This window comes from Heterocephalus glaber, unplaced genomic scaffold (genome assembly GCF_053883595.1).
Source record: "Heterocephalus glaber isolate CG9 unplaced genomic scaffold, H.glaber_assembly_v1.0 deba00001461, whole genome shotgun sequence".
Taxonomy (NCBI): Eukaryota; Metazoa; Chordata; class Mammalia; order Rodentia; family Bathyergidae; genus Heterocephalus; species Heterocephalus glaber.
Window position 1 is genome coordinate 11,500,017 of NW_028258308.1, and position 24,380 is coordinate 11,524,396.

Consider the following 24,380-nt stretch of genomic DNA (forward strand, 5'->3'; position numbering starts at 1 on the left):
ACAGGAAGAAAGAGAGGGGGGTGGGGGTTGGAAGGGGTGACGCCCTCTTGCCTGGCTCACAGTCTGTCTTTTTCACCACATTTTTTCAGTGAATTTGATACCAAGCCTTAATGCTGGAGTTAGACACTAAGCAATGATATTTTCTTCATTAACTGTACACCCCTTGATGTTCAGCTCTCATTTACACAATGTCAATATACCTCTTGCAGTTCTTTTTGCTCTTTCAAACAAACTATGACCTTTATTTGAAAGGAGAAAATTAGTTGTGATATTGTGGCAAGAGGTATCTTGTGGGATTCGAATTCACCAGGAAAGATTGTAGCTAATGATTTGGTGCTGAGAAAGCTGAAAGTACAAAAAGAAAATAAAGTAAAAGTATTCAGAAGGAAAGTGACACATGAAACATGCTTGTAATAGACAGATGAATATGAAGTCTATAGAGAAACAATAGATGAATAATGCCTGCATATAGAATTCATTGTCATCTATCTCAAATTTTTATTGTTGAGAACTGACAGTAAGCTGCTTTTGCATAATGACAAGTAGTTTTTCCTCTTCCCGTTCTTTCTAAAACTATTCTGTTAATGACTAATCAGTCATAATGTTACCATGTCCTCAGCACTTGTCCTCCTACAAGTTTGAGGGACACAAAATATCCTGACTCACTCATTGGTTTCATTTTTCAAAAACTTTATATAGTCCCATTGTACAGCCCCTAGGACCAATTAAGCAGTTTTTAAAGGTTACCTTAGCAAAATGAAAACAATGTTCTTGATTTTTGTTTGCTTTTTGTAGATAGACTAAATGGGACCTCTAGACTGAAGAGCTGACACAGGCAGTGACAATATAAAGATCAAAACACAATAGAATTCTTGCATGTGTCTCCCTCTTACCTTCCCTCTTATTCTTTGTAGGGTCAAAGAGGGCAACCTTGCTTTTTCCATCATCTATTGTCACAATACTGACTGACTAACCTTGCAAAATTACCTCTAGAGTGACATAGAATTTATAACAACTGCAGGCAGATGACAAAACCAGAGATCAAGTAATATGCAATTGAAAACTGATTTTGAGGCAATTTTCAAAACATTAAAGACTTTGGGGTATTGGCCTTGAATAGTTCTCATCTGCAGAGAACACATGAAATGGATCAGGCACATTTTCAATAATATTGACAAATGTTATCCCCTTGGTGAAACCTTCCCCAACTTTTCCAGCCAGAATAAGTGGTATAGAGTCCACTCTTATCAAAAGAAAATTAGCTCAGTATCTGAAAATCTGGCAGATATGGAGGTATGAAAGTTGATAAGTATTTGAAACAAAAGCCATCTGAAAATTCTGAAATAAATGATACCTGTATACTTCATTTATTTATTGCAGCATAACAACCTATCAAAAACTCAGCGACATAAAATGTCAACCATTCCAGTATGCTTAGACTCTGTGGTACAGGACTAAAACTGCAGCCCAGGAATGGTTGTCTCTGCTCCCCGTCTGGGGCCTCTGCAGGGAAGTCTTGGTTGACTGGAGGTGACTCACATGTTTGAGTTATCTGAAAATTTCTTTATCTACAAGTTAGATTCTTGTGTTGGGATGACTGGGAGGCCCAGCTGGAACTGTCAGCCAGAGCACTGACATGTTCCGTCTTCATGAGTCTTGAGGTTTTCACAGCATGGCTTCTGGCTCCAAGGGACTGTGTTCCTTGAAGGAACATCTTCAATCATTCCAAGAGAGTCAGATGTATGCTGTATACCTTTGTTAAAGATTTTGCTTTGGAATCACATAGCGTCATTTCTGTAATCTTTTAAGCTATAGGTAAAAGCAGTCACAAGCCTCCTAGATACAAAAGGAGAGGACAGAGACCTACCTGATTGCTTCATGACAGGAAGGTCAAATAATTTGGTACCATGTTTAAGGCTACTACATTATACTAATAGCATTTTCTATCTGTTTCCTCTGTAATGACTATGAGCTTATTCAGGGCATGAGATAATTTTTAATTAAAATATATATTCAAAGAAAATGTCTGCTAGAGTTATACTTGATAAAAATAATGCATGGAAATTAAAAATATACTTAGGAAAAATTTTTTAAAAACCAATAATCAGAGACAATCCAAATTCTATTGTTAATCTCTTTTTTAAAAGTAGTTATTTGTGTTTAATAACTTGTCAGACAGTAATCTAGTAAGATTTCATCCTTTAATTAGATAACCTATACAACTTTTTTTCATGCATTCTATTATTTCAGAGTTTTCTAGAAATAGGCAACTGGGTAGAGAATAATCCTTCCTATTTCTAGGAAAGCTTCATCAAATAAATTCCTGGTAGACAATGAAAAAGGTTCACAAAAGAATATTTGTCATCTTGTCCTCCTGATGCAGATCTGGAAGTGAATTTTATTGTAAAGAAAATAGATTACAAGAAAAATGTTCTTCTGGCTCAGAAATTTTATACCTAGCTTTGCCATTTATATTCAAAGTCTCACCAGCCTTCTTACTATTCCTTGAAAAAGCGAACACACACTCTCCACACAGAGCCCTTATAATTTTCTTTCCCTTGCCTAGAATTCCTTTTCCATAGTGTATGCTTGCCCCTCATTCTATCTCTTTTTAAAAACTTCTATTTAAATATCAATTCATTCCCTTTCTTAACTACACTTTACATAGCCCTTATTCCTATCAGGCTCACTATATAGTTTTTTGATAATATTTGCCCAGTGTAAAACTAGTTATATGCTCATTTATTTGTCTTTCTTACTATCATTTATTTGTCTGTCTTTCTTACCAGAATGTAAATTACAGATAGGCCTTTTTTAGCTTTATTTTCCACTACAATTCTAATTCTTAGAAAGGTGCCTGCTTCATAGTAAGCAATTAACATACATTTTTTTATGACAAGAATGAATCCAAAAAATTATAAAAATACTCTACAACATGCAAGAGCTTGTAAGATAAATATTGATACATTGATACATTTTATATAACTTTCAACATCACATCTAAGGACCTTAATAAATATTTGTTCTCGTAGTTTTAGCTGATGTACCAAAGTAGAAACAATAATTTGCAGAAGTGCTACATATTCTAAAATGATGTTTTAGGCCATCCATAAATGAGCTGTAAAAGACATGATCTGAAACTCACTTGGCATTAGTAAACCATCGCCTATTTTGAGGTATATTATAGGTTGAAGAGTTTTGAGGAAATTTTTATTTTTATTTTTTTCCTTAAATTCTTTTATTTGTACATTTTAGGTATACAATATGTTTACATTTATCATTGGGTGCTTGTACCTGTACATAATGTATCTTGGTTTTCATTTTTTTCCCCTCATTACCTGTGCGCCCTTTACCCCCTCCACCCTTCCCTATTTACGTAGACTTCGTTTCCATTTTTTTTTCTTTTCTCATAAGTTTTCCTTTCCTTTCTTTCCTTTCCCCATTCCCTCCCACCACCCCTACCCCTTTGGACCTGTTTTGAGGAAATTTTTAGTAGGCTTTCCTTGAACAAATAGTTTTAGAAAAATTGAATACTTTCTCTAGCGTTTTTGAAACAGCAGTTAGGAACTTTAATATATATGTTTCCTACTTCTCAAAGTTTGGTGCCTGACTCATTTATCAAAAAATCTAAGTTTTATAATTGTTGATAGTGCAAAAAGAAAAACGGCCAGAGTGGAGTCTGCTGTTCACTCCTTGATGGGCTGAAGACGCAGATTTCAAGGGGGCCAGACCTAGAAAACTTAGAAAGGCACTGGACTTCAGTGTCTTAAAATTTCGGAAATAACTCCTTACATAACAGCACCAACCTGAGAAGTTGTACTTGACACGAGAATTGAGTTGGTAAGAGGTAATCTGCTGGAAAAAAGGAGCAAAGCAGGGTGCGTTACTGAAGAAAGCATTATGTCTCTGACAGAATTTCCACCTAGGAGATGCTGCTATTGGTGTCCTACTCAAGGCTGGACTCTGGAAGTCCCAACAAATCAGGTCTGGCCATGCCCCTCTGCCCTCCCTCTCAAAAGGAAAAAGCAATGTTGAAAACCAGAAAAAGGAATGTTAATCAACATCAATATACGAGGAGGATAAGAGAACCAGTGTTCTTAGTCCTTGTTTAGGGGGCTAACAAAAGCCCCAATATTTTATGGAGGAGAGAGAAAAGAAATATATATAATTAAGCAGGCTTGGTAAAACTGTGGTCAGGTTATTCACTGTCTCAGGATGGTAAGGCTGGGCCCTACTTGTGTTAAAAAAATTGCTGTTGCCTGGAGAGAGGGGTAATTTAAATTCTGCTCCAAAAACATTTATCCATTAGTCTTGCTATTTATAGAATCCAAGGTAAGTGCACTTGAACTTCTATCTAAAATATATATTATTTCAGAACCTCTCAAAAAATGAAAGTTTCTTAATATCAAAAAGTTTATATCAAAAATACATCAGGTACCATATTTAAAGATTAATTTTAGAAAGGTTGAAGATTAATTTAGAATGTTAACTTGTATTGTGAGAACAACAATGCTGTCTAATTTTTATTACTAAATTTCAAGAAATTACTGGAGATTATAGTTAAGAAGAAATATGAATTTTGAGGTTTGACAAAAATGAGTAAGAATAAAAACCTTGCGTATCAGAGATATAGTCTCCATAGAAATCCTAAAAAATTATCAATTTATGAGAATTAGTAAGAGAGCTGAACTAATCAAATTAGTGTGTTCAGATTGTCAGCATTCAGTTAAATTGGTCATGACTAACTTGAAATTAGTAGAAACATTAGCAACTAAGATTAAATGTTTGTAGAAATTAACCCAAGAAAGAATATAAAAACTCTTAGAATATGAATTTTATAATTGTATTATAGGAAATCAAACGAAAACTAAATAAAAGTAGACATATCTTTAATAGTATATAACTATTCTTTTTCTAAGTTAACCTAAAAGTTCAGTGTAATTATAATAAAAATCCAGTAAAAATACATTTTGAGGAAGAAAACATGCAGACACAAATATCTATGTGAAGTTCAGTGGACAAAAAATGATATAAGAAATATGGAGATATATTACAAAATCTAAGAAAACATTTTAGTAAAATTATTAGAATTAAGTAGTGAAAATATTAAGAAGTTTGAGTTCACAGATTCTTTTATCTGGGAACTAGATGATGATGGAAGTTTACTACTTTAGTGGCAGAACGTTGTACCATTCAGGAGTGATTTTGGGAAGAGAGATTTACGAAGTACAGTAGAGAAAAAATTTGGTTCCTATTTCACAAAATTGACAAAGGTGGGCTCCAGATTGCTTAATAATTAAATGTCAATAGTAAAACTATAAAATATGGCAATAGGGAGAGAATTTTTTACAGAAGTCTGAAAAGACAATATGTATATGGATTTAGCTGCAGTGGATTTGTCTACATAAAAACTCCGAATTATTTTAGGGTAGGGTAGAGTATCAACTTGATTGCTTTGGGTATTGTGTTCCATAGTTATGAAAACTGACTTATAAAGAATGTCACAGAAAATATTAATAGAAAGCATTTTCGAAGATTTAGTATTATATTAGCTTTTCATCACTGGAACCAAGTACCCAACATACACAATTTAAATGAGGAAGAGTTTAGTTTTCATCACAGTTTGAGGGGACTCCCTCCTTGGTTGGGTGGCTTGAGGGCATGAATATTATGGTGGATGGTTATGGTGGGACAAAGCTGCTTAGTTCATGGTGGCTGGGAAGCAAAACAGGAGAACAGCACCTGAGGAGAAGGATCCAGGGAGCCAGTATAGGATCCACAGTTATTCCTTCATGACCCACACAGACATACCCATCCAGAAGTGTGTTTTAAATACCTCACAATCTGACCTAGTTAACAGTTAAGCTTAACCATGACATATATCAGAATTATAGAATGAATGTCTTCCTAGCAGTCTCAAAAGATGGCAAAATTATTAAGTATAAATTGACTTAGGACAAAAATGATACAGAATGCCTGAAAATTTTGTGTAAAGATGTGAAACCTCTTTAATAAATAAATATGAGATAAAATTAAATACTACTTTGCATTCATTAGATTCACATAATGAGAAAGATATAACCAAGTGTTGATAAGAATATTGAAGAATGATTTAGTTATTTAAACCTGTTCTAAGAATTGTATATAGTGAACTTTTTGTATCTACAAGCCTCCATCCTGGAATCAAGCAGTTGTGGATAGAAAATATATGAAAAAAACCATTGTGTCTTGCAGAATATGTACAGACGTCTTACTTGTCTTTATCCCTAAACCGTATCATACAGCAACCTTTTTACATAGCATTTGTAGTGTATTAGGTATTCAAAGTAATCTAGCGATAACTTAAAGCACAGAGAAGGATGTGCATAGGTTATATGCAAATACTGTGAGATTCTCTATGAAGGAATTGGGCATTCACAGGTTTCGGTATCAGCAGGAGTTCCTGGAAGCAGCCCCTTTCACAATCTAAGGGACATGTTAAATTATGTTTTATTATCCATAAGGACAATTGGTCATACAGACAGATCTTATTTCACTATAAATTTCTTTTTAAAAAACCTTTACAAAACTAAGTTGAATGCTAAATGTATCTTGAAATATTCAGTATGCAAATTTTAAAAATATTAAAGATTTTTTATTATGGTATGGATAATCTATGGTGAAAGTATTTCTTTTTGTGCGTCTTCACAGTGATGCCACAAGCACAATGAATATGTGAAACATTGCTGTCATAAACTGTGGCAATTACAAATCTCCTATTCTGTTCTTCTAATAAATGGTCAATATTTCCACTACAAGAAACTAAGGTAGAGTACCAAATCTAGGTCTGATTATGCAGGATTACACTTTCATGTTTGATGCTGACGAGTTGTGTATCTCTGTGACATGTTTCATGAACAATCTGAAACAATCCAAACAGCACTTTCTTCCCACCCTCCCTGTCTTCACTGTTGAAAAAAGATCCAAAATATTTATAAAATTAAGTAATATTTTACCAGCTAGATGTACTATGTTAGTTATATACCATGTTAGTTATATCATACTGGAATTTGGCCCATACGTGACTTAAACTTGTTTCTTTGCATTATTCACTGTACAGGAGAAATATTGATTAGAAAAGCAAGGTAGAAGATGGCTAAGGAACCTCAATAATGCTTTGCTAAAAAAGTTTAAAATGAAGTTTTTAAAAATGTTTTACTTCTTCAGTAAAATCCAAATATGAATGAATTTTATATTGGTTTGAAGGATTAAGATCTTATTATATAATGTACTATAACTTACATGATACAATAGCTATAAAAATAGCTAGTCATTTTCTTTGTAGCATTAAAGCTGAGCAGTTTATAATTTGGGATAGCTAGTGGCTAACAATTTTAGCACTTAATAACACCTGTACAAATTCATTTTCTTCTGTTTTATAGAAATAGAAAAAGCTCGATAATTTAGTGTGTTCAATTTTTCTTGGGTCATATTTTTAGGAATAATAGGCTTATCCTGAGTTCATTGCCTCCACTGTATAGTGTTTATTCAAAATAATTTTTAAATTGTAGGAAAGCACAAGTTGTTGAATCTCATTAGAAAATTTATTAGGCATTCAAGCACTCTTGCTTTTATAGTGATTTTCTTGATAAGATAGATATATTTTGGCATCTGACCTTCCAACATCTTGCATGATATTTAATTGTGATGTATATCTCCTTTCCTTTTTGTCAACCCAGAGTTTCAAAATGCCAGCTTGTGGTATGTCTTTTGTATATTATGAATTAAACTATTTGCTATTCTTTAAAATACCATGTTATCTCTGATTCATCTTTTATTAGAATTAAATCCACAGACTATCATAAACATAGTCCTATCACATTCTGTTCTCACCAAGTATCTAACAATATAAATCAGTGTGGTAGGTGTTCTTGTGCTACTAGGGAAAAAATAACTGACTTTTAAATGATTTTTAGTTGTAATTATAACAATAGCTATACTTCTTCCACTGATGGCTTTTTTCCCATAGATGGTCTATTTTTATCCTGACATTTGTGTCCATTCTATGAATTTCATCATGGGGAAGAAACAGCAGTTCGTCTTAGAGCAGCTCACTTTCGATCTCCAGGTGACAAGCTGATATTTCTTTCCTTTGAAGAAGCTTTTAATATGATGGGTTAAATGTCAAGGAAAAAAACCCATCATATATTGAGCCTCACTACCCTCATTTCTCTTAATATTAATGTCATATTGACATTTGATTTTTAAAAATGTCTTCCATTTTTCACAGATGTAGAGATTTAAAAAGAATGCATTTATTTAGGTATTTTGCATCTTGGTACAAATCACTTAGTACATTTGAAATAAGAAATCATCAACTATAAAGGTATTTACTCATAGCTAGCTGTACTGACTGTTAGCGTAAAAGCAGAACTTTTGAATTATTGGTCTAAAAATTCTATGATAGATTTTATTTAATTTTAAATGTGATATATATTATGAAAAACATGGAGAGAAAAGACTAATAGACCTGGAAAAAACATAATTTCTACTTATTGGAGAAAAGGAAAATTTGTCGTAAATAAAGTTTGAAAATTATCTGTAAAGATTGGGGAGGTGGCTCAGTGTTAGAGTACTTGCCTAGCACATGCATGGTCCTGGTTTAATCCTCAGCACCACAAAAAGGAAAAAAAAATGATTTACTACAAGGATACTACACAGCATATGTTTTGGACTTATCAATATTATTTAAATTTTGAGAAAATAGAAATATAGTATTTGTTTATCTAAGGCTATTAATAATACAACTAATATCAAACTTAATATGAAAGGTAATTTCTTTTATTTATACAATATACAGGACATAACATCATGCACATCAAAGAGAAGTGATTCATGATTCTCAAGTAACTGTAAAATAAAAGTAAGAGATGAGATATTTAACCTATTATATGAATGCCATGATTACAACTTATACAGTTTTATCCTTTCCACCATTCTTACATACACCCATCTGAACACATTTAAAATGTTCAATTTGCGCTTTTAATATGAAAGCCATGAGCCATATATATCTATTTAGATTAAATTTTAATTAATTAAATTTTAATAAAATAAAATATTTTCTTCCTGCTTTTAACATTTCAAGTGTTCAGTAGTCAACAGAGCAGGTCTAAAACATTTCCTTTGTCACAGAAAGTTCTATTGAATAGTTTTCTCAATTGATTTCTCATTCAGGAAGAAGGGTGATTGACGTGTGTGTGTGTGTGTGTGTGTGAGTGTGTGTGTATGTGTGTATGTTGGGATCTAATCCAGGGCCTCACATATACTATGCAGATGCTCTCTACCCCTGAGCTGTAGTCTCAGCCCAGGAGGTATCCTAAAATAGCTCTTAGCCAAGAGTGGTGGTGCCTATGCTTGTAATTCCAGCACTTAGGGAAGCTAAGTCAGGAAGATCTCAAGTTTAAGTCCCACCTGGGCAACTTAGCATGACTTTTTCTCAAAATGAAAAAAAGGGCCGGGATGTAGCTCAGTGGTAGAGTGCCCTGGGTTCCATCCCGGTTACTGGAAAACAGCAAAATGAATAAAACCCCCACCATATTTGGTTCTTTTATAAAATTACTACATTCAATATTGTAATATGTAATTGAACATAACATGGAGCTGTGAGTACACTCATGTACTTTTCAAAAACTTCTACTTAAAAATTATTAACAACACTTGTGATGTCAAGTTTAAGTTCTTAAAAATTTACTCAGGACAGCTGGGGATTTAGCTCAGTGGTTCTGTTGCTTGCCTTGCAAGCTCAAAGACCCAAGTTCAATCCCCAGTACTAAAAAAAAAAAAGAAAAATTACCTAGGAAGTAATAATCAGCTTAACCACTACTCACATGATAAAGAAGATATAATTTCTTAGGGAAAATGAAAACAGTAAGTATTGATATTTGATTATTTTGTAATTAAAATATTTAAATCATGACCTCTGTTTGAAAGTTTTTAAAAAATGTTGGCTTTATTGAAATGTTTCTCTTTCAATAATTGTTTTCTGACCTTGTTACTTTGTAATTGCATAAGAAGTCTGACATTTTAAATAATCCTTTGAAGGAGTTAGTGCTACCGTCTGAAAACTTCTTGATAATACAGCTCTTGGTAATTTTAATTTCAGCAAAATATTTATTACATTAAAAACAAGAGGTACAATTTACAAGGGTAGCATAATATACTAGGTATCATTTGAAAGTGATCAAGTGCTTTAACCTAAAGTTATTTTATATCAAGTTAATCTTAGGGCTGGGGATTTAGCTCAGTGGTTCTGCTTCCTGCCTCGCAAGGGCATGGTCCCAAGTTTGATCCCTTGTACCAAAAAAAAAAAAAGAAAAAAAGTTAATCTTAACCAAAATTGGAAATTTTGTCCCTACCAGGCAGAAGTTAAAGTTTGGAGTTTATCTGAATTCATGCAGTAGTGAATACAGACTAAAGATTATAGCTTATATCCTGCAAACCTTGAAGTACTGTCTCAATTCTGCAGCAGGGATGTGCTAGTGAACCAGCTCTTAAAGAAAAAAGTCATGATTTGTCACAAGACTGGTTTTTGTGATGTAAATACTCCCACTCTGACCAGTTTTAAGCTACCAGTGTCTTAAGGAGCTCACAAAATTTCCAAACATTTAGCTACTAGTTTTTTTTTTTTCTAGCCAAACTCGATAGTTCCAGCACATCAGTATCACTCTACCTCTGTAATATACAGAAAAAAGTTAGAGTGAAGAGAAATAGGTGAAAGGTTTTACAAAACCTAAGATCATTATAGAAGTACAAACTGCCACCAGTATTTGCCCCTGAATTTTATTACATGACATTTTCAAGTACGGAGATCTATCTTAACTTTCATTGAAGTATAATTATCATTTAAGGTAGTAGAAATACTTGACTTTAGTCTTTTTTATTTGAACTTTGTGGTATAATATGGATTCTAAATGAAAAATCTAGCATACTATCATTCTTACTGAAAATTCAATTTGATTCTCTTTTCTGCTCCCTCAGCAATTTGATACGAGGCTGGTGTCTGGCTACAGATAAAGAAGTTTGATGAATAACTGAGTGAAAAATGTGAACATCCCTATGCATCTAGTGTTATCACATGTATCCAATGACAAGTGTTTATTCTCAAGAAGCAGGAGATGCCTCAAGATTCACTGACCATATTTATAATTATACATTTATAAATGTATAATTATAAAAAGTAGCATAGTATTAATTATACAATGCTGAAATTATTATTTTATTGGAGTAGATATTCTCCAATCTGTAATTATAATAATCACTATTAAAAATTCCAATTACCATGTTAATGTGTTCAATTGCATGTGTGTATATCTTGGCAAAAATTCAGTTCTCTAGGTACAATGTTGTGGCACTGTTACTAAAAATTTAATACAGCATTTCACAGAACAGAATTTGATCGAAATAATAGACTGGCACAACCTCTGGAAACATTGCAACACAATCTCCATCATCCTCAAACTTCTGTGTGCATAAACCCACCTATGGCAATTTCCTCAGCCCCAAAAGAGATTCTGAAGTAGTAAAGTATAGCTGGAAAAATGTGCACTTTTCACAATCCCACCGTGGCATGGATGTGTATACAAAGGGGTCTTGGAGCCAATTCCCCATGGATACTGAGGACTCAGTGTATTAATATATTCTAAATGGCTTGAGTATTCTGTATTTTTGTTAATGTTTGTGCATGTGATCTTTAAATGTGTGTGGGTTTTCTGTATTCTCATCAGATATCCCTTCTTGTAATTGCCAAAATCTTCTACCTAATCTCTCCATCCCAATTTGTTCCTTTGTTTAGAAAACAAACAAACAAACCCAAACAATCATATAACCATTAGCTACATTTATCACAAGAAAAGTCTTTCAGTGAATCTTCTGTTTAGTGAATACCACACATCGCATTCAGTTTGGTTGCATTTTCAGATAACTTTGGACATCTCTCTCCTGATTTAAATAGACTTAAATTGACAGATGAATAAAGCTAACTGCATTTATTTGTTTAATCTGTTGCCTTTCCCAAAGTAAAATCTAGCAAAGTGTAAATATCGGGATTTGAAAATGGCAAGCAGTAATAAACAATTTGAAAATGTAATTTATCAATAGGACATGAATTGATTAATAAAATATTGTTTCATGGATAATGGAAACAGAGGAACTTCCTTCCAAAACCCTTTTAGTACACCAAAAAAGATTCAATAAAACTGAATTCTTAGAAAAGAAAAACAATCTCTGATTTGTTTCCCACAATTTCATTGACAGACTTTTAAAAATGTTCTTCAGATACATTGATATCAACGGTGTAAATGTTATGTTCCCTGAACCTCCCATGCTATATCAAGTTCAGAACTGAGTGGAAAGCTGTATTTGATGTACAAATGCGCTGTTATTTATGGAGGAAAGGCTGAATTTATTGGGGAAAAAAAGTAGGGGAGTTTAAACTTGGGCAAAAGGAATCTGGAAGGAAACTCTGGAAAGGATATATTTTTGATTAACAATAAACTGTTCTACTTAAAATAATGAAAAAAAACAGTGATGATAGAGATATAGCTAGAGATATAGAAGCCCTTATTGGCTGAGCTGTAATATCACCAGGAAAGATACAGACTTGAAACTTGTATTAATTGTCAGACTCTATCTAATTAAGTTGCATGTTCATTGTGAGATAAAATAGTACTACCTGTGTATAGTGACATGGTTTTGATACTTTTTTTTTTGGTACCAGGGATCCAATTTGGGACCTTGCGCTTGCGCGGCGGGCGCCGGAACCACTGAGCTAAATCCCCGGCCCGGTTCTGATACTTTTAAGTTTTAGTTATCAGTTTTATAAGCACGTATAAGGAGTTGAAAACATAAGATTTGCCAAGGGATCTGATTTGTGAGGAAATACTGGAAATATCTTTAAACATTTCACCTATATTTGTTCCACCTGTCCTCTTCAACAACCTCCAGTACATTTACAAATAATTTTTGCTTCCATAAAAGAGATTGTTAGTGCTTTTGGGAGCTGTTATCTCTTTTGATGATCTATATTCATTCATACCCACCATCCCATATTTGTGCAAGTTTAGGGCACTGATTCCTTCATTTATTGCTGCAGAACATTTCCAGAAACTTCCTTGAGTTTATTAGTGTTTAATTCCTAGCAATCATGTAATTTATTTGTTTTTGTAAAGTGGATGATGTGTTTGTATTTGCTCAGACATCTGGGGTCTTATCATTCCTCTATGAGTCTTTAAATATAATAGGTAATGGCACTGAGATTTAATCAGTAGTTTCTAGTGCTCTAGGGTCGATTTTATCAAGACTCGATTACTTGTAAGCTTGTAGCTTGACTAAGTAGTCCCTCACCTGTTTAGCTACTGTTTGCAATTGTTTGGTGTCAATTCTGAAGTTTATGTGAGGCCTGTGATCACATTTAATTTCTTTTGGAAAGAGGAAAGAAAATACAATCTAAAATATAACATTCTGGTTTTTTCTTTTATTTATTTAAAAATATTTTTCAATTTTCTTTGAAGTAAATTTTGTATGATTTCATGGAAAGCAATTTAGAGTACTGGGTAAAATTAAGGGCAAAGCTATTGGTTCCTAGTGTCCTGGGCTCAGAGTCTTAGCTTTGCCACTATTTGTGTGAGCATCCCAGCTTGTGTTTCTGTTTCCCCATCTGTAGTATGCAGCCATATTCTTATCAAGCCTGTTTTGTAGGGTAATTGAAAGGATTAAGTAAGTTAATGTGTAAGCACTCAGAAGAGTACATGACATCTGATGGACACCATGAATATTATCCCTTGAATATGCAATATATATCTCTCTATGTAGTAATATAAAACATACATATTACATATGTAAGTACATACAAACATGCCATTTTATTTTTCTTGCATATTGCCACTTATTCCATGTACTTAATTTATTATAGATATGTAAAAATAAGCTAAACTTTTTAAAGATATGATCATGATTCTCACACAAATATAAAAAATATGTCGAGTATTTTATTGGAGTCATTGAGTAATAAAAAATAAGATTAAAACTGATTTTAAAAAGGACTAAAAATGCATATGCATATGTCATCCATCAAAAATGATAAAATAGTTTTTTGTATATATATATACTTATAAATATATGATACTATGATCTATCATTACAACTATTATTCTATCTATAATTTTCTTTGCATTTTACTGATCATTGCATACATTATGCCATTAGATTTTGTCTCTGGATGCTTATAAACTTTACTTTTAATTTGTCCTTACTTTCATTTTGTATAAAATTATTTCAAGATTTGATTTTAGAGAATTTATTCTTTTGCCAAACTGATTTCCTGTAGAGTATTTCATTCATTTTATGATTCTGTTTGAGAATCAAGTAATGCTTCTATTTACAAATTCACCTATTCTTCTTTCTGCTCTAATCAATATCTTTTCTATTGTTTCTCCAAGCTAACATTTGCATTTTCCAAGGACATTTACTTTTCCTGCACTTTCAACTGAATGTATTAAATCCCGGGTGTTAGTCCTCTATTCTTAGAATATATTAAAATACTAAATTGTTGTCCTTTTTCGTTTTTGTCTTTACACACTGTACATGCTGACAGTTTGTTAAATCCCTTTATCACATAACCAATGGCCTTTATCACATAACCAGTGGCCAATGGCCCTTAGGTTTCTTCATGTTCACTAATAGTTTTCTTGATCTTTCATGCAAAAAATATAGCAGAACACATCCAAAGACAAAGTTACAATAAATTTAGCTTAAGATTTAATTGGCTTCTGTTTATAAGTGACTCTAGAATTGGACAACACCTTAGTCTATAAAAACAGAGTAAAGGAGAGGATGTTGGTTTAATCTACAGGAAAGGGCTAAGCAAAAACAGAAAACAATTGGTCATTCAAAGTTACTTTTCTTGTAAAAGTTAAAGTAGAGGTGACTTTCTTATCATGCATGCCAAAACTGGTCTTCATGGAGATTTGTTTACTGAATCTCTGTCATTCTCTGCTGATTTCTTTTTTCTTGGATGGTCAGATAAACAACCTAGTTTTGGCTATCAGTGAAACATGAGCATGAGTGACTTCATTTTGGTTTAGTTTTTTGGTCCTGTTGCAGGAGTTTGGTCAAAACAAATGTCCTCTATAACCTTTATTTAACACATGGAAGACAGTGGCTTTTTGCTTTTTACTCTACTTTTTGTAATATTTGAAAGATATCTCACCAAGAGTTTTATTACTCATTATCATTGCTTTAATTATGTATTCCTATAATTCTTTTGTGAATGTGATTAAGTATCCTCTTTTCTCATTATTGTTCCTAGCACACCTTCTAAAATCTGCATCAGCTGATTGCTTTCTTCATCATTACAATTTAAAATCACCTCTTGACTATGTTCATCATTCACTGAAATTAGTTCAAAGCCCCCTCCTTGGATTAATGACTTCTCCTTGCTTTGTGCTGTGCCCTCCTTTCTTTGAGAGATAAATAGGTAAGTAGCCCATTCCGTAATTATCAAATCATGAGATTAGAAGATAATACTAAAGGTTATTTAGAGTTGATCCCCTTGATTCCAGATGGGAGGGAGAATACTGAAACTTTCCTAGTCTGATGGTTATCTCTTCAGGAGGAGATTTGGGAACATCTTATGTGAATAAATTTATTTCTATGCTGTGATACAGAGTTACTAAAAGTGAAGGTTCAATTAACAGCTACAAATTCAAGTAAGTTTAAATCACATTACTGCCAATTATCCTTTGCTGGTATGTGCCAAAGGGGAATATTAACCAGAAAATTAGCATGTTGAAAGTTTCATTCATATACAAATCAAATTCAAGTGAGATGTTTTTTCCAAGGAAAAAAAACAAAGCCTGTACATTAGAATCTTTGTAGGACAAAAGATTTAATGAAGTACAAAGTTTTAGGGAAAAAAAGTTATTCACTTTTAAAAACAATTTTGTGTTTGTTTCAAGATAATATTTAATTGTGTGCTAGGGAGAGAATGTTTCTAGAATTGTCTGTAAGTGTAACAAATTTTAACTTCATTTACTTGTGACTTAATAATTAGCAGGAGAGTAATTTTCTTCTTAACTTTTCCCTTCTATTTTTTTGCAAAATAGTGATGCCAAGCAAGGGTTTACTGTTTGTAGCATATAGAAGCTAATGCTATGGCATGAATTTTTGTATAAAGAGCTTTACTATGAGGCTTATTGGCAATGAGATCAGGATGCATGATTCATTTTGGGGAGAATTACAGTGGTTCTACTGAGGGAATTTTGAATTTGTGATATCAAAAGTTCATTTACAGATTAGCTGTTTTCTTCTGCATGCCTCCATTCTTGAAAAACTGGATTCTGATTATCTTAAGTAGATCCTGGGAAAAAAACTTAAGCCCTGATAATTTAAGGGATTTATATCCAGGTGTGTCTAGTCCTTTCAGTAGTCTCAGAGTGAAATTGAATGGTAAATCCAGCAATTCAGAGAAGCATCAAAACTTTGCATTGTGTTAATAATCCAAAGCATTCTTACAGCTGTTTCTTAACCTCTGAATTATTTTTTATGTATCCTTTCTTTTCTTCTTGAAAGATCTAACTTCCTGTATTCACCTACTAATGTTTCAAAACTCAGTTGTGCTATTTCCCTTTCCAGCAAGTTTTTCCTCATTCTCTCAATTTCTCTTGGTTAATCCCTTTGTATTCACTTCTTACCTAGTATGTGGGTTTATCACTGCATTAGATAGTTAGTTCTCTATATAGTCTGCTATACCAGACTAGGAGGTTTTTTGGAGGTGGTAACATTTTTTGATAGTCTCTGTATCCTTGATGATCTGACATTTTGAATAGCATTCTATTTATATTTGCTAAGTAGAATTCTGACATGTACTTTGTGACTAATCCACATGAATTGTTGCAGATTTCATCAGTATTTATTTCTATAGTGGTTTATACACATGAATATTACCATTAGAATTTAAAAATAAAATGTAGGTTCATCCTTGGGAGTTATACATGTACATAACTCATCTCAATTCTTTTTTGTTTGTCCTCTTCCTGTCTCCTCCCTCCCTGCTCCCTACAACAACTCTTCTTCATCTCACAAACATGTACTAATAAAAATTTAAAAAATTATCTCTATCTCTATCTATGTCTATCTATCTATCATCTATCTATCTATCTATCTATCTATCTATCTATCTATCTATCTATCATCTATGCTGGGATTCTTTTACACATAAAATATGAGGGCTGGGAATGTAGCTCAGTGGCAGAACATTGTCTAGCATTCACCAGCTCTGGGTTCCGTCCCTAGCAGTACACATGCAAGCGAATAGGCATAGGCACACACACACACACACACACACACACACACACAAGTAAAAAGTAGATAGAAGACATTTAGAAATCATGTACCAACCATCTTATGTGACTGCTTAACCTTTCATTTAAGAGCAGTGGTGGTGATGGTAGTGGTGGTGATGTTGATACTAGTCTTTAGGGCAAAATTTTATTCCTGTATCGTAATTGAAAAACAGCCCACTTCTCCAAAGAAAGCATCAATTTTCAAGAGATGATTCATGTAAGACCTTCATGGTGATTGAGGGTGGGAAACCTGATTCCCTGTTGAAACTTGAAGCAAGGGATAGAGGGAAAGATTGAGTAAAGGAAGAGAGCTAGGAAATCAAGACTGCATTCAGATTCTGGGCCTAGGAAATAGAGATTTGCTGCTTTGACAGATCCTACTGATTGCTGAGAAGTGTATGGCAGTCTGTCCCTGTCTGGACTCATATTTTCATAACCAGAGAGGGGAGGCTGAGACTCTGATCATTCTTTTGGCAGTTTCATTGCTCTGTTAACAATAATCCTTCACAATGGCTGATTTATACATTTTCATTAACCTTTCCCCTAATGTTCTTCGAAGTTTTTCAGGCTCCTCAAATGCATTTTGTCTGATCTTGATAGCTTGGTTTTTATTCAGTTTACCAATATGAATGGTTCCCTTTGACATTCTATGAGAAGTGAATTTTAGTGAGTGGAATGATTATAAAGTGACTTTTGATCATTGGAACCACAACCATAAAAGAATTAAGTATTCACTAAAAATTAATATACTTGAGAAACAAAAACAAAATGCAATAGCAAACAAACAAGCAAAAACAAAAAACCCAACAAAAATAATGTAAATGAATAGTTAAATATCTATGCAAGTTGAAAATAAGATGAAATGCAAAGCTGAATTTTTCTTTTATGTTTGGTCCTACTCTAAAAACAAACATGAAATTTCAATCAATGGACAAAATAGCAGCATTTCTGTGACTGTTGTTAAAGCCCAACAGAAAAGGAATGGAGAAGATTTAAGTTTAATAAAATATTATAATGATGTTTAGAGGATTAGATCAATTTGAAATACCTCACCTCTGAAGAGATGATTAAGAAAAGGTTTTTAGGAATTTTAAACCTATTTTTGAAATCAAGACCATTACAGAACAATGCAAGACTATAGACAGTGATTCCTAAACTGTGAAGTTTAGACTAATCTTTGGGTATCATTCCAGAGAATATATTCCATGGTTTGGAGCAAGTGCAGAAACTTACCTAGAGGAGGTGGGATTTAAATTTGACATTTTAAGGATGTATAGGATTTAGATGGGCATAGGAATATCATACATAAGAAATGATAGGAGCAAATTGAATAGATATTTGGTGTAATAGTTGGCTGTACTGTATTTTCCATTCATTTTTGTTTGTTTGTTATTGTTTAAATGCCATCATAGGTGAAGAAAGGGAAAAGAATTTGTTTATTTTCACTTACTTTACTCATTTTTATCAGCGTTTTGGCTGTCCCTAATTATGTAAAGAACTGTACTTCACAAGGTTTCTTTGAGAATATTGATAAAATACATAGCCATAAAAATGTTCACATTTTAAGTATGCATTATTGAGTTTTGAAGTGAAATGGTAGTGACAATGTTTTAAAAATTATTAATATCTTGACTGTAGTGTAGATCCTTGCTTTTAATTAAGAAGCTCACTAGATGGTTTTTAATACTATCTCATAACTAGGTCCCTTATGTCTTTGAATTGCTTGTATTGCAAGGGGAATCACTTAAAACAAGCTTATTAGACAACTGAGCAGCTTGGAAATCCCCCACTAGACCTTTCAATAAGGTTTAATCAGGCAGGTAAGACCCTGATGAGGCTGGCAATTAGACTTACTGTATTTTTAAAATGGAGATGCTGAGTTTCAAAATATTAAAATGCTATTTAAATATAGTGATGATAAATTTAGAGATGCTATTGTAGACACAAACCAAAATCTCACCCTTCTCCAACCCTGTGGTTCATTATAGTTATTTGTTAAATTAACAAGTATTAATTTATTTTTGAATTATTACTAGGAATTTAGTCTGATTTAATATTGCCATTTGATTGGGAAAAAATAGTTGTGGTTATTAATAGATACTGCACTAGAATTAATTAAACTGAAGTTCTTTTTTGAACTCTCTATTTCTGAGCTGAATTAACATTTCTCTTTTAGTCCAATATTTTTAAAAAATAAAAACGGATGTACAAATAGAAATATGTAAATGTGTGTGATGAACAGTATATGCAGTAATATAAAAATATATGAGATTATATTGAAGACAGTTTCCCTCTTCAAAAGGTTTTAAGTTGCAAGTGCTAAGAACAGATACAAATAAGAGGTTTAATTCTCTCCATTAAAAACAAGAGAAGCTCCTTTCCCCATACTTTGTCTTAGAGCATTTATTCTAGAAAACTTGTATCGTAAATGCTAAGTTCTTTCTGTTTCTTGCAGTGTATGTAAATGTATCTCAGATAGTTAAAAGATTCACCAAGATGATTGGTAAGACTAAATTAGAAACCAACATAATATGGCCATTAAAACTGGACAGACAGGTTTTCTAGCTTGAGATGCAAAATAGGAAATGACCTAAATTTAAGAATGACTTCCTAACTCATTGGCAGTCAAAAATAATCCAGCACCCTCTAGTGTATATACTCCTTTACTGTATATGTCCTTTATCTACATTATTCTCAAATCTGATCATTTTCATTTATGCAATATGTCTAGATCAACTATGCCTAAGAATGCAGATAAAAATATACATTTCTCCCTTGAATATTATTTTATTAAATATTTTATGTTATACTATGATGTGTACACATACATGTGTACAGAATATAAATATTTAACCCCAAAGTTATTAAAGTTAATACCAGTATAACCACATTCTAGGTAAAAAATTAAAACATGGCCCAAACCCCAAACTACCTCCCCTTGCTTCCCCCATGTCTGAGTTACTTTTCTCATTGCTGAGACAAGATACCCAACACCCAAAGTTAGAGGAAGAAAGGCTTATTGTACCTCATAGTTTATAGAGGTTTCTGTCCACAATTGACTGGCTCCAAGGCAGGGTGACATGGTAGAGGGGCATCACAAAGAAGAAACAGTTCATGGCAGACAGAAGGCAGTGAAACAGTGAAATAGCAAGCAGCAAGCCACAAGGGATGACCATGGCAACCCTCTTTCTATCCTTTATATTCTATCTAAGCTACCCACCCTTAGGATGGGTAGCACTCATACCTAGGGTGGGACACCCTTAATCCTAGCATGGCACCATGAGTCAATCCCAACATCACATCCTAAATCCAAGCATCATACAGTCTAGATACAACCACCTCCAGAAAGCTCCACCCACGACCGAATGAGGCTTTGGGGGGACATCTAGATACAAGATGTAACCCCCTCCAATGTTATTCTTCCCTCCTCATTTCGGATTTGTAATATCATTGGTAATTTCTTTTGCCTGATTCTGAGTTTACATAACTAGAATCATATCCATTTGTGTTTGGCTCTTTATGCTTGAAATTTTTTTTTGTCAGGCCCTTTTTCTCCACAAAATTATGTTTGTGAGATGATGTTTGAGTGTGTCACTAAAGTTCATTCATTTCATTACTGTATGGTATTTCATTTATATGAACATACCATAGGCTATTTGTTCACTTCAGTGTTGACAGATTTTGTTTTTGGTCTGATGCTTTAATACATAAAGCTTCTCAATATTTTGAAATGTCTTTAGGTACAAATGTACATGCAATGTTTTTCAATATATAATAGAAAAAGAACTTCTGGGTCATAGATCAACTCTAGTAGGTCTATTTTGCAATGTGTTTGTGCCTGTTTACACACCCACCATCCCTTTATGAGAGTTCCTATTACTTCAAATATTCACCAAAAACTTAGTAATAAATCTGTTAATTTTAGCTTTTCTGATACATGTTCAACAGTGTCTCATTGAGCTTTTCAAATTTGCAGATTTTTAATGAAGATGATCACTTCTCAGCCTTTTTGGCTAAGATCAAGAGTGGTATTAATGAGGGTGAGCCTCTTTCACATACTTAGTAGTTTGCCCATTTTATGATTAAGCTGTATCTTTTCTCATTCATTTGAAAGAATTATTTATTCCGTATATATGTAATTTGTTTATATGTTTTTCAAATGTCTTGTCACATGATGTGGCTTGATTTGTACTCTCTTAATGGTGTCCTCTGGTAAGTATAATTTTTAAAATTTAATGTGTTCTAACTTACAGTCCTTTATTTTGTGATGTATATGTATATTTATACATACATATTTATTTATAATTTATCAATTTCTTTCAATATTTGTGTAGTTTAAAGCTAAGGCTATATGTTTGATTTTTTTTGTGTGTGTATAGTCTTATGACTGGTATCTTTTAAAAATTTCGTTTTTAATTGTGATGTATAGAAGTGAAAGTGGTATTTGGCCACATAGATAACAAATTTCCTAACTATTAGTTCTAATATATTACCTGTAGATCCCATTAGATTATTTACATTTATTAGTATCAATTCTCTATGTAATAATGTAAATTAGAACTCATTTAATTTTTTAAACAGAGGTAGATGATCTTTAATGGCCATGAAGTGTTTCATGCTATTAATATATTACGTATCAGTGGAATGGCTAGGATGGAAACCAGAGTCAGATTTTGGGTTTAAATCATTGTTCCATCATTTACCAGCTGAGTGACTCTATTAATATCTTGTAATTGTCTAATGTTTCACTTTTTTAGGAAAGCGTCATTCATATGTGCTTTTAAATAAAATATAGTCTAGTGGCTTGAGTGTGTTTCCTATTTATATATGATGTGTAAATGATTGTGGAGTTTCATACTCAAACATGTCTTCCAAAAGGTTGGATTAATTTACACAGCAGTTTGTAGGAGTTTTTATTTCTTCATAATTCTGACAATATTTGGTAATATGAACTTATGAAAGGTTTTGAACCAAAGATTTAGAAAATTTTGTGAAGTTTAAGTATTGGCGAATCTAAACAATTATGCAGTACCCCATTTTTGTTATAATTACAATTTTTGTGGTTACAAATGTGTTTTTAAAAACTTTCTAATGTGCTTGATATATACTTGCCTTTTTGTGAATATTCTGTTCATTTTATTGACTATTTTGTACTGGGTTGTTTTTCTTATCAATTTAGAGAATTTAAGAAATGTATCGAATACATATTTTAGTTGCATGAATTGGAAATATCTTCTTCCAGTTTGTAGCTTCTTTTTCACTTTTTAAAAGATGATTTTTAATGGAAATTTATATTTCATATTTCTTTGTGCATTTTCCTCTTACATAAAAATTCCAATCTTGAAATCATAAATGTAGTTTTGCACAGTTTTCTAAAAGTTTTACAGAAATGCTCTTTACATATGTATCTTTATTTTTTTACTATTTATTTATTTATTATTTTTGGTACTGGGGATCAAACTCAGGAAATTACGTTTGTGAGGCAGGTGGTGGAACCACTGAGCTAAATCCCTGGTCCCATATGTATCTTTATTGCATCTAAAATTTATTTTTGTGTATAGCCTGAAGCTGGCATCTAAATTCATTTCATTTTCCCCATGACAAACCATTTAGCTCATAACTATTTATTGAAAAATCTTCTATTCACAATTGATTTATAATAAATCTATTTGATATGAAGTTTCAAAAAAGATTTGGCTTCATTTCTGAAGATCTTTGAGTTCAAATTTTTTTAAATCATTATACAGGTTCACATTACTTTATTTATAGTGATTTTAAAATACAACTGCTAGGAATCATTTCCTCTCTCACAGAGATATTTTCAAAGAATATCTTAGCCATTTTTGGCCTTAAAATTTTCATAAACATTTCAAAATAAAATTTTCACATTTCTCCAAAATAAATACAGATGACCTTTTAAAATGTTGAAAATAATTTGGGGCACTAGCAATCAGTTGGAGAACATTTGACATCTTTCTAATTTTGAGTCTTCAATTTGTATACATAGTGTATATCTTGATATATTTAGAATTTCACAAAGAAGCTGTATATCTTTGCTCTATTTTAAATGAATATGTTATAGTTTTCTCTGCTATTATAAAGTTGAATTTTTAAAAATTTGTCTTCATTGTTGCTATTTTATAGGATACCAATTGATTTCTTACAATGTTTTTATCATCAAACTTGCTGAATTTGCTCACATTTTATCCAAAAAGTTTGGTAATACTTTTAGGCTTCCATATAGATAATCATAACATATGCAAATGAGTCTTCCTTTTATATTTCCAATGTCTACGATTTTCTTCTTTTCTTCTTTTTACTTTCCTACTTAGAAACTAGTACATTGTTTTAAAGTAGTGATTTACCATCCCCATTTGTTCCTGACTTTTTAAAGGAAGAATTTCTAGTTTCACTAGGATGTACTATATTTGATGAAGATTTTTGAAAAATACTATAATTAGCTTTAGTAATCTTCCATTTCTATTTTATAACACTTTTCTTTTTAAATGTTATGTAGTGATATTGAATTTCAACCTATGATTTAATGTATCTACAATAATGCCTTTATGATTAGTATGTTTACTCTCTAAATGTGGTTGTATTTGTCTGCTGAAGCTACAATAACAAAATACTGTACATTTCCCAGCTGAGACAACAGAAATCCATTTTGTCACAGTTTGAGACACTGAGAGTCCCAAGAGCAAGATATCAGCAGATTTAGTGTCTTCTGAGACCTCTCTCCATGGCTTGCAGAAAGCCATCTTCTCCCTCAAGTTGCATTTTTTTCTATTTGTGGCCATCCAGGTGTTTCTATCTTTTTTCAATGGCACCAATTATACTGGATAAAGACCCCATCCCAAAAGCTTTGTTTCAATTTAATTACTCTTTAAAGATTTATTTCTAAGGGCTGGGGATTTAGCTCAGTGGTTTCGCCACCTGCTGTGCAGCGGAAGGACCTGAGTTCGATCCCCAGTACCAAAAAAAAAAAAAAAAGATTTA

At 32.6% G+C, this 24,380-nt stretch overlaps 1 long non-coding RNA gene across 2 annotated transcripts in view; it reads left to right on the forward strand.

The window, feature by feature from the left end:
* The window catches only part of LOC110350789 (uncharacterized), a 166,274-nt gene that overhangs the window by 126,369 nt on the left and 15,525 nt on the right, over nt 1-24,380 (forward strand). The window contains exons 3-4 of one of the 2 annotated variants that reach the window (XR_015453434.1): nt 15,347-15,514; nt 21,358-21,421. This is a non-coding gene — a long non-coding RNA (uncharacterized LOC110350789). Of the gene's footprint in view, nt 1-11,019; nt 11,756-15,346; nt 15,515-21,357; nt 21,422-24,380 lie in introns of those variants that run through there. The other variant, XR_015453433.1, reaches the window with a different exon arrangement.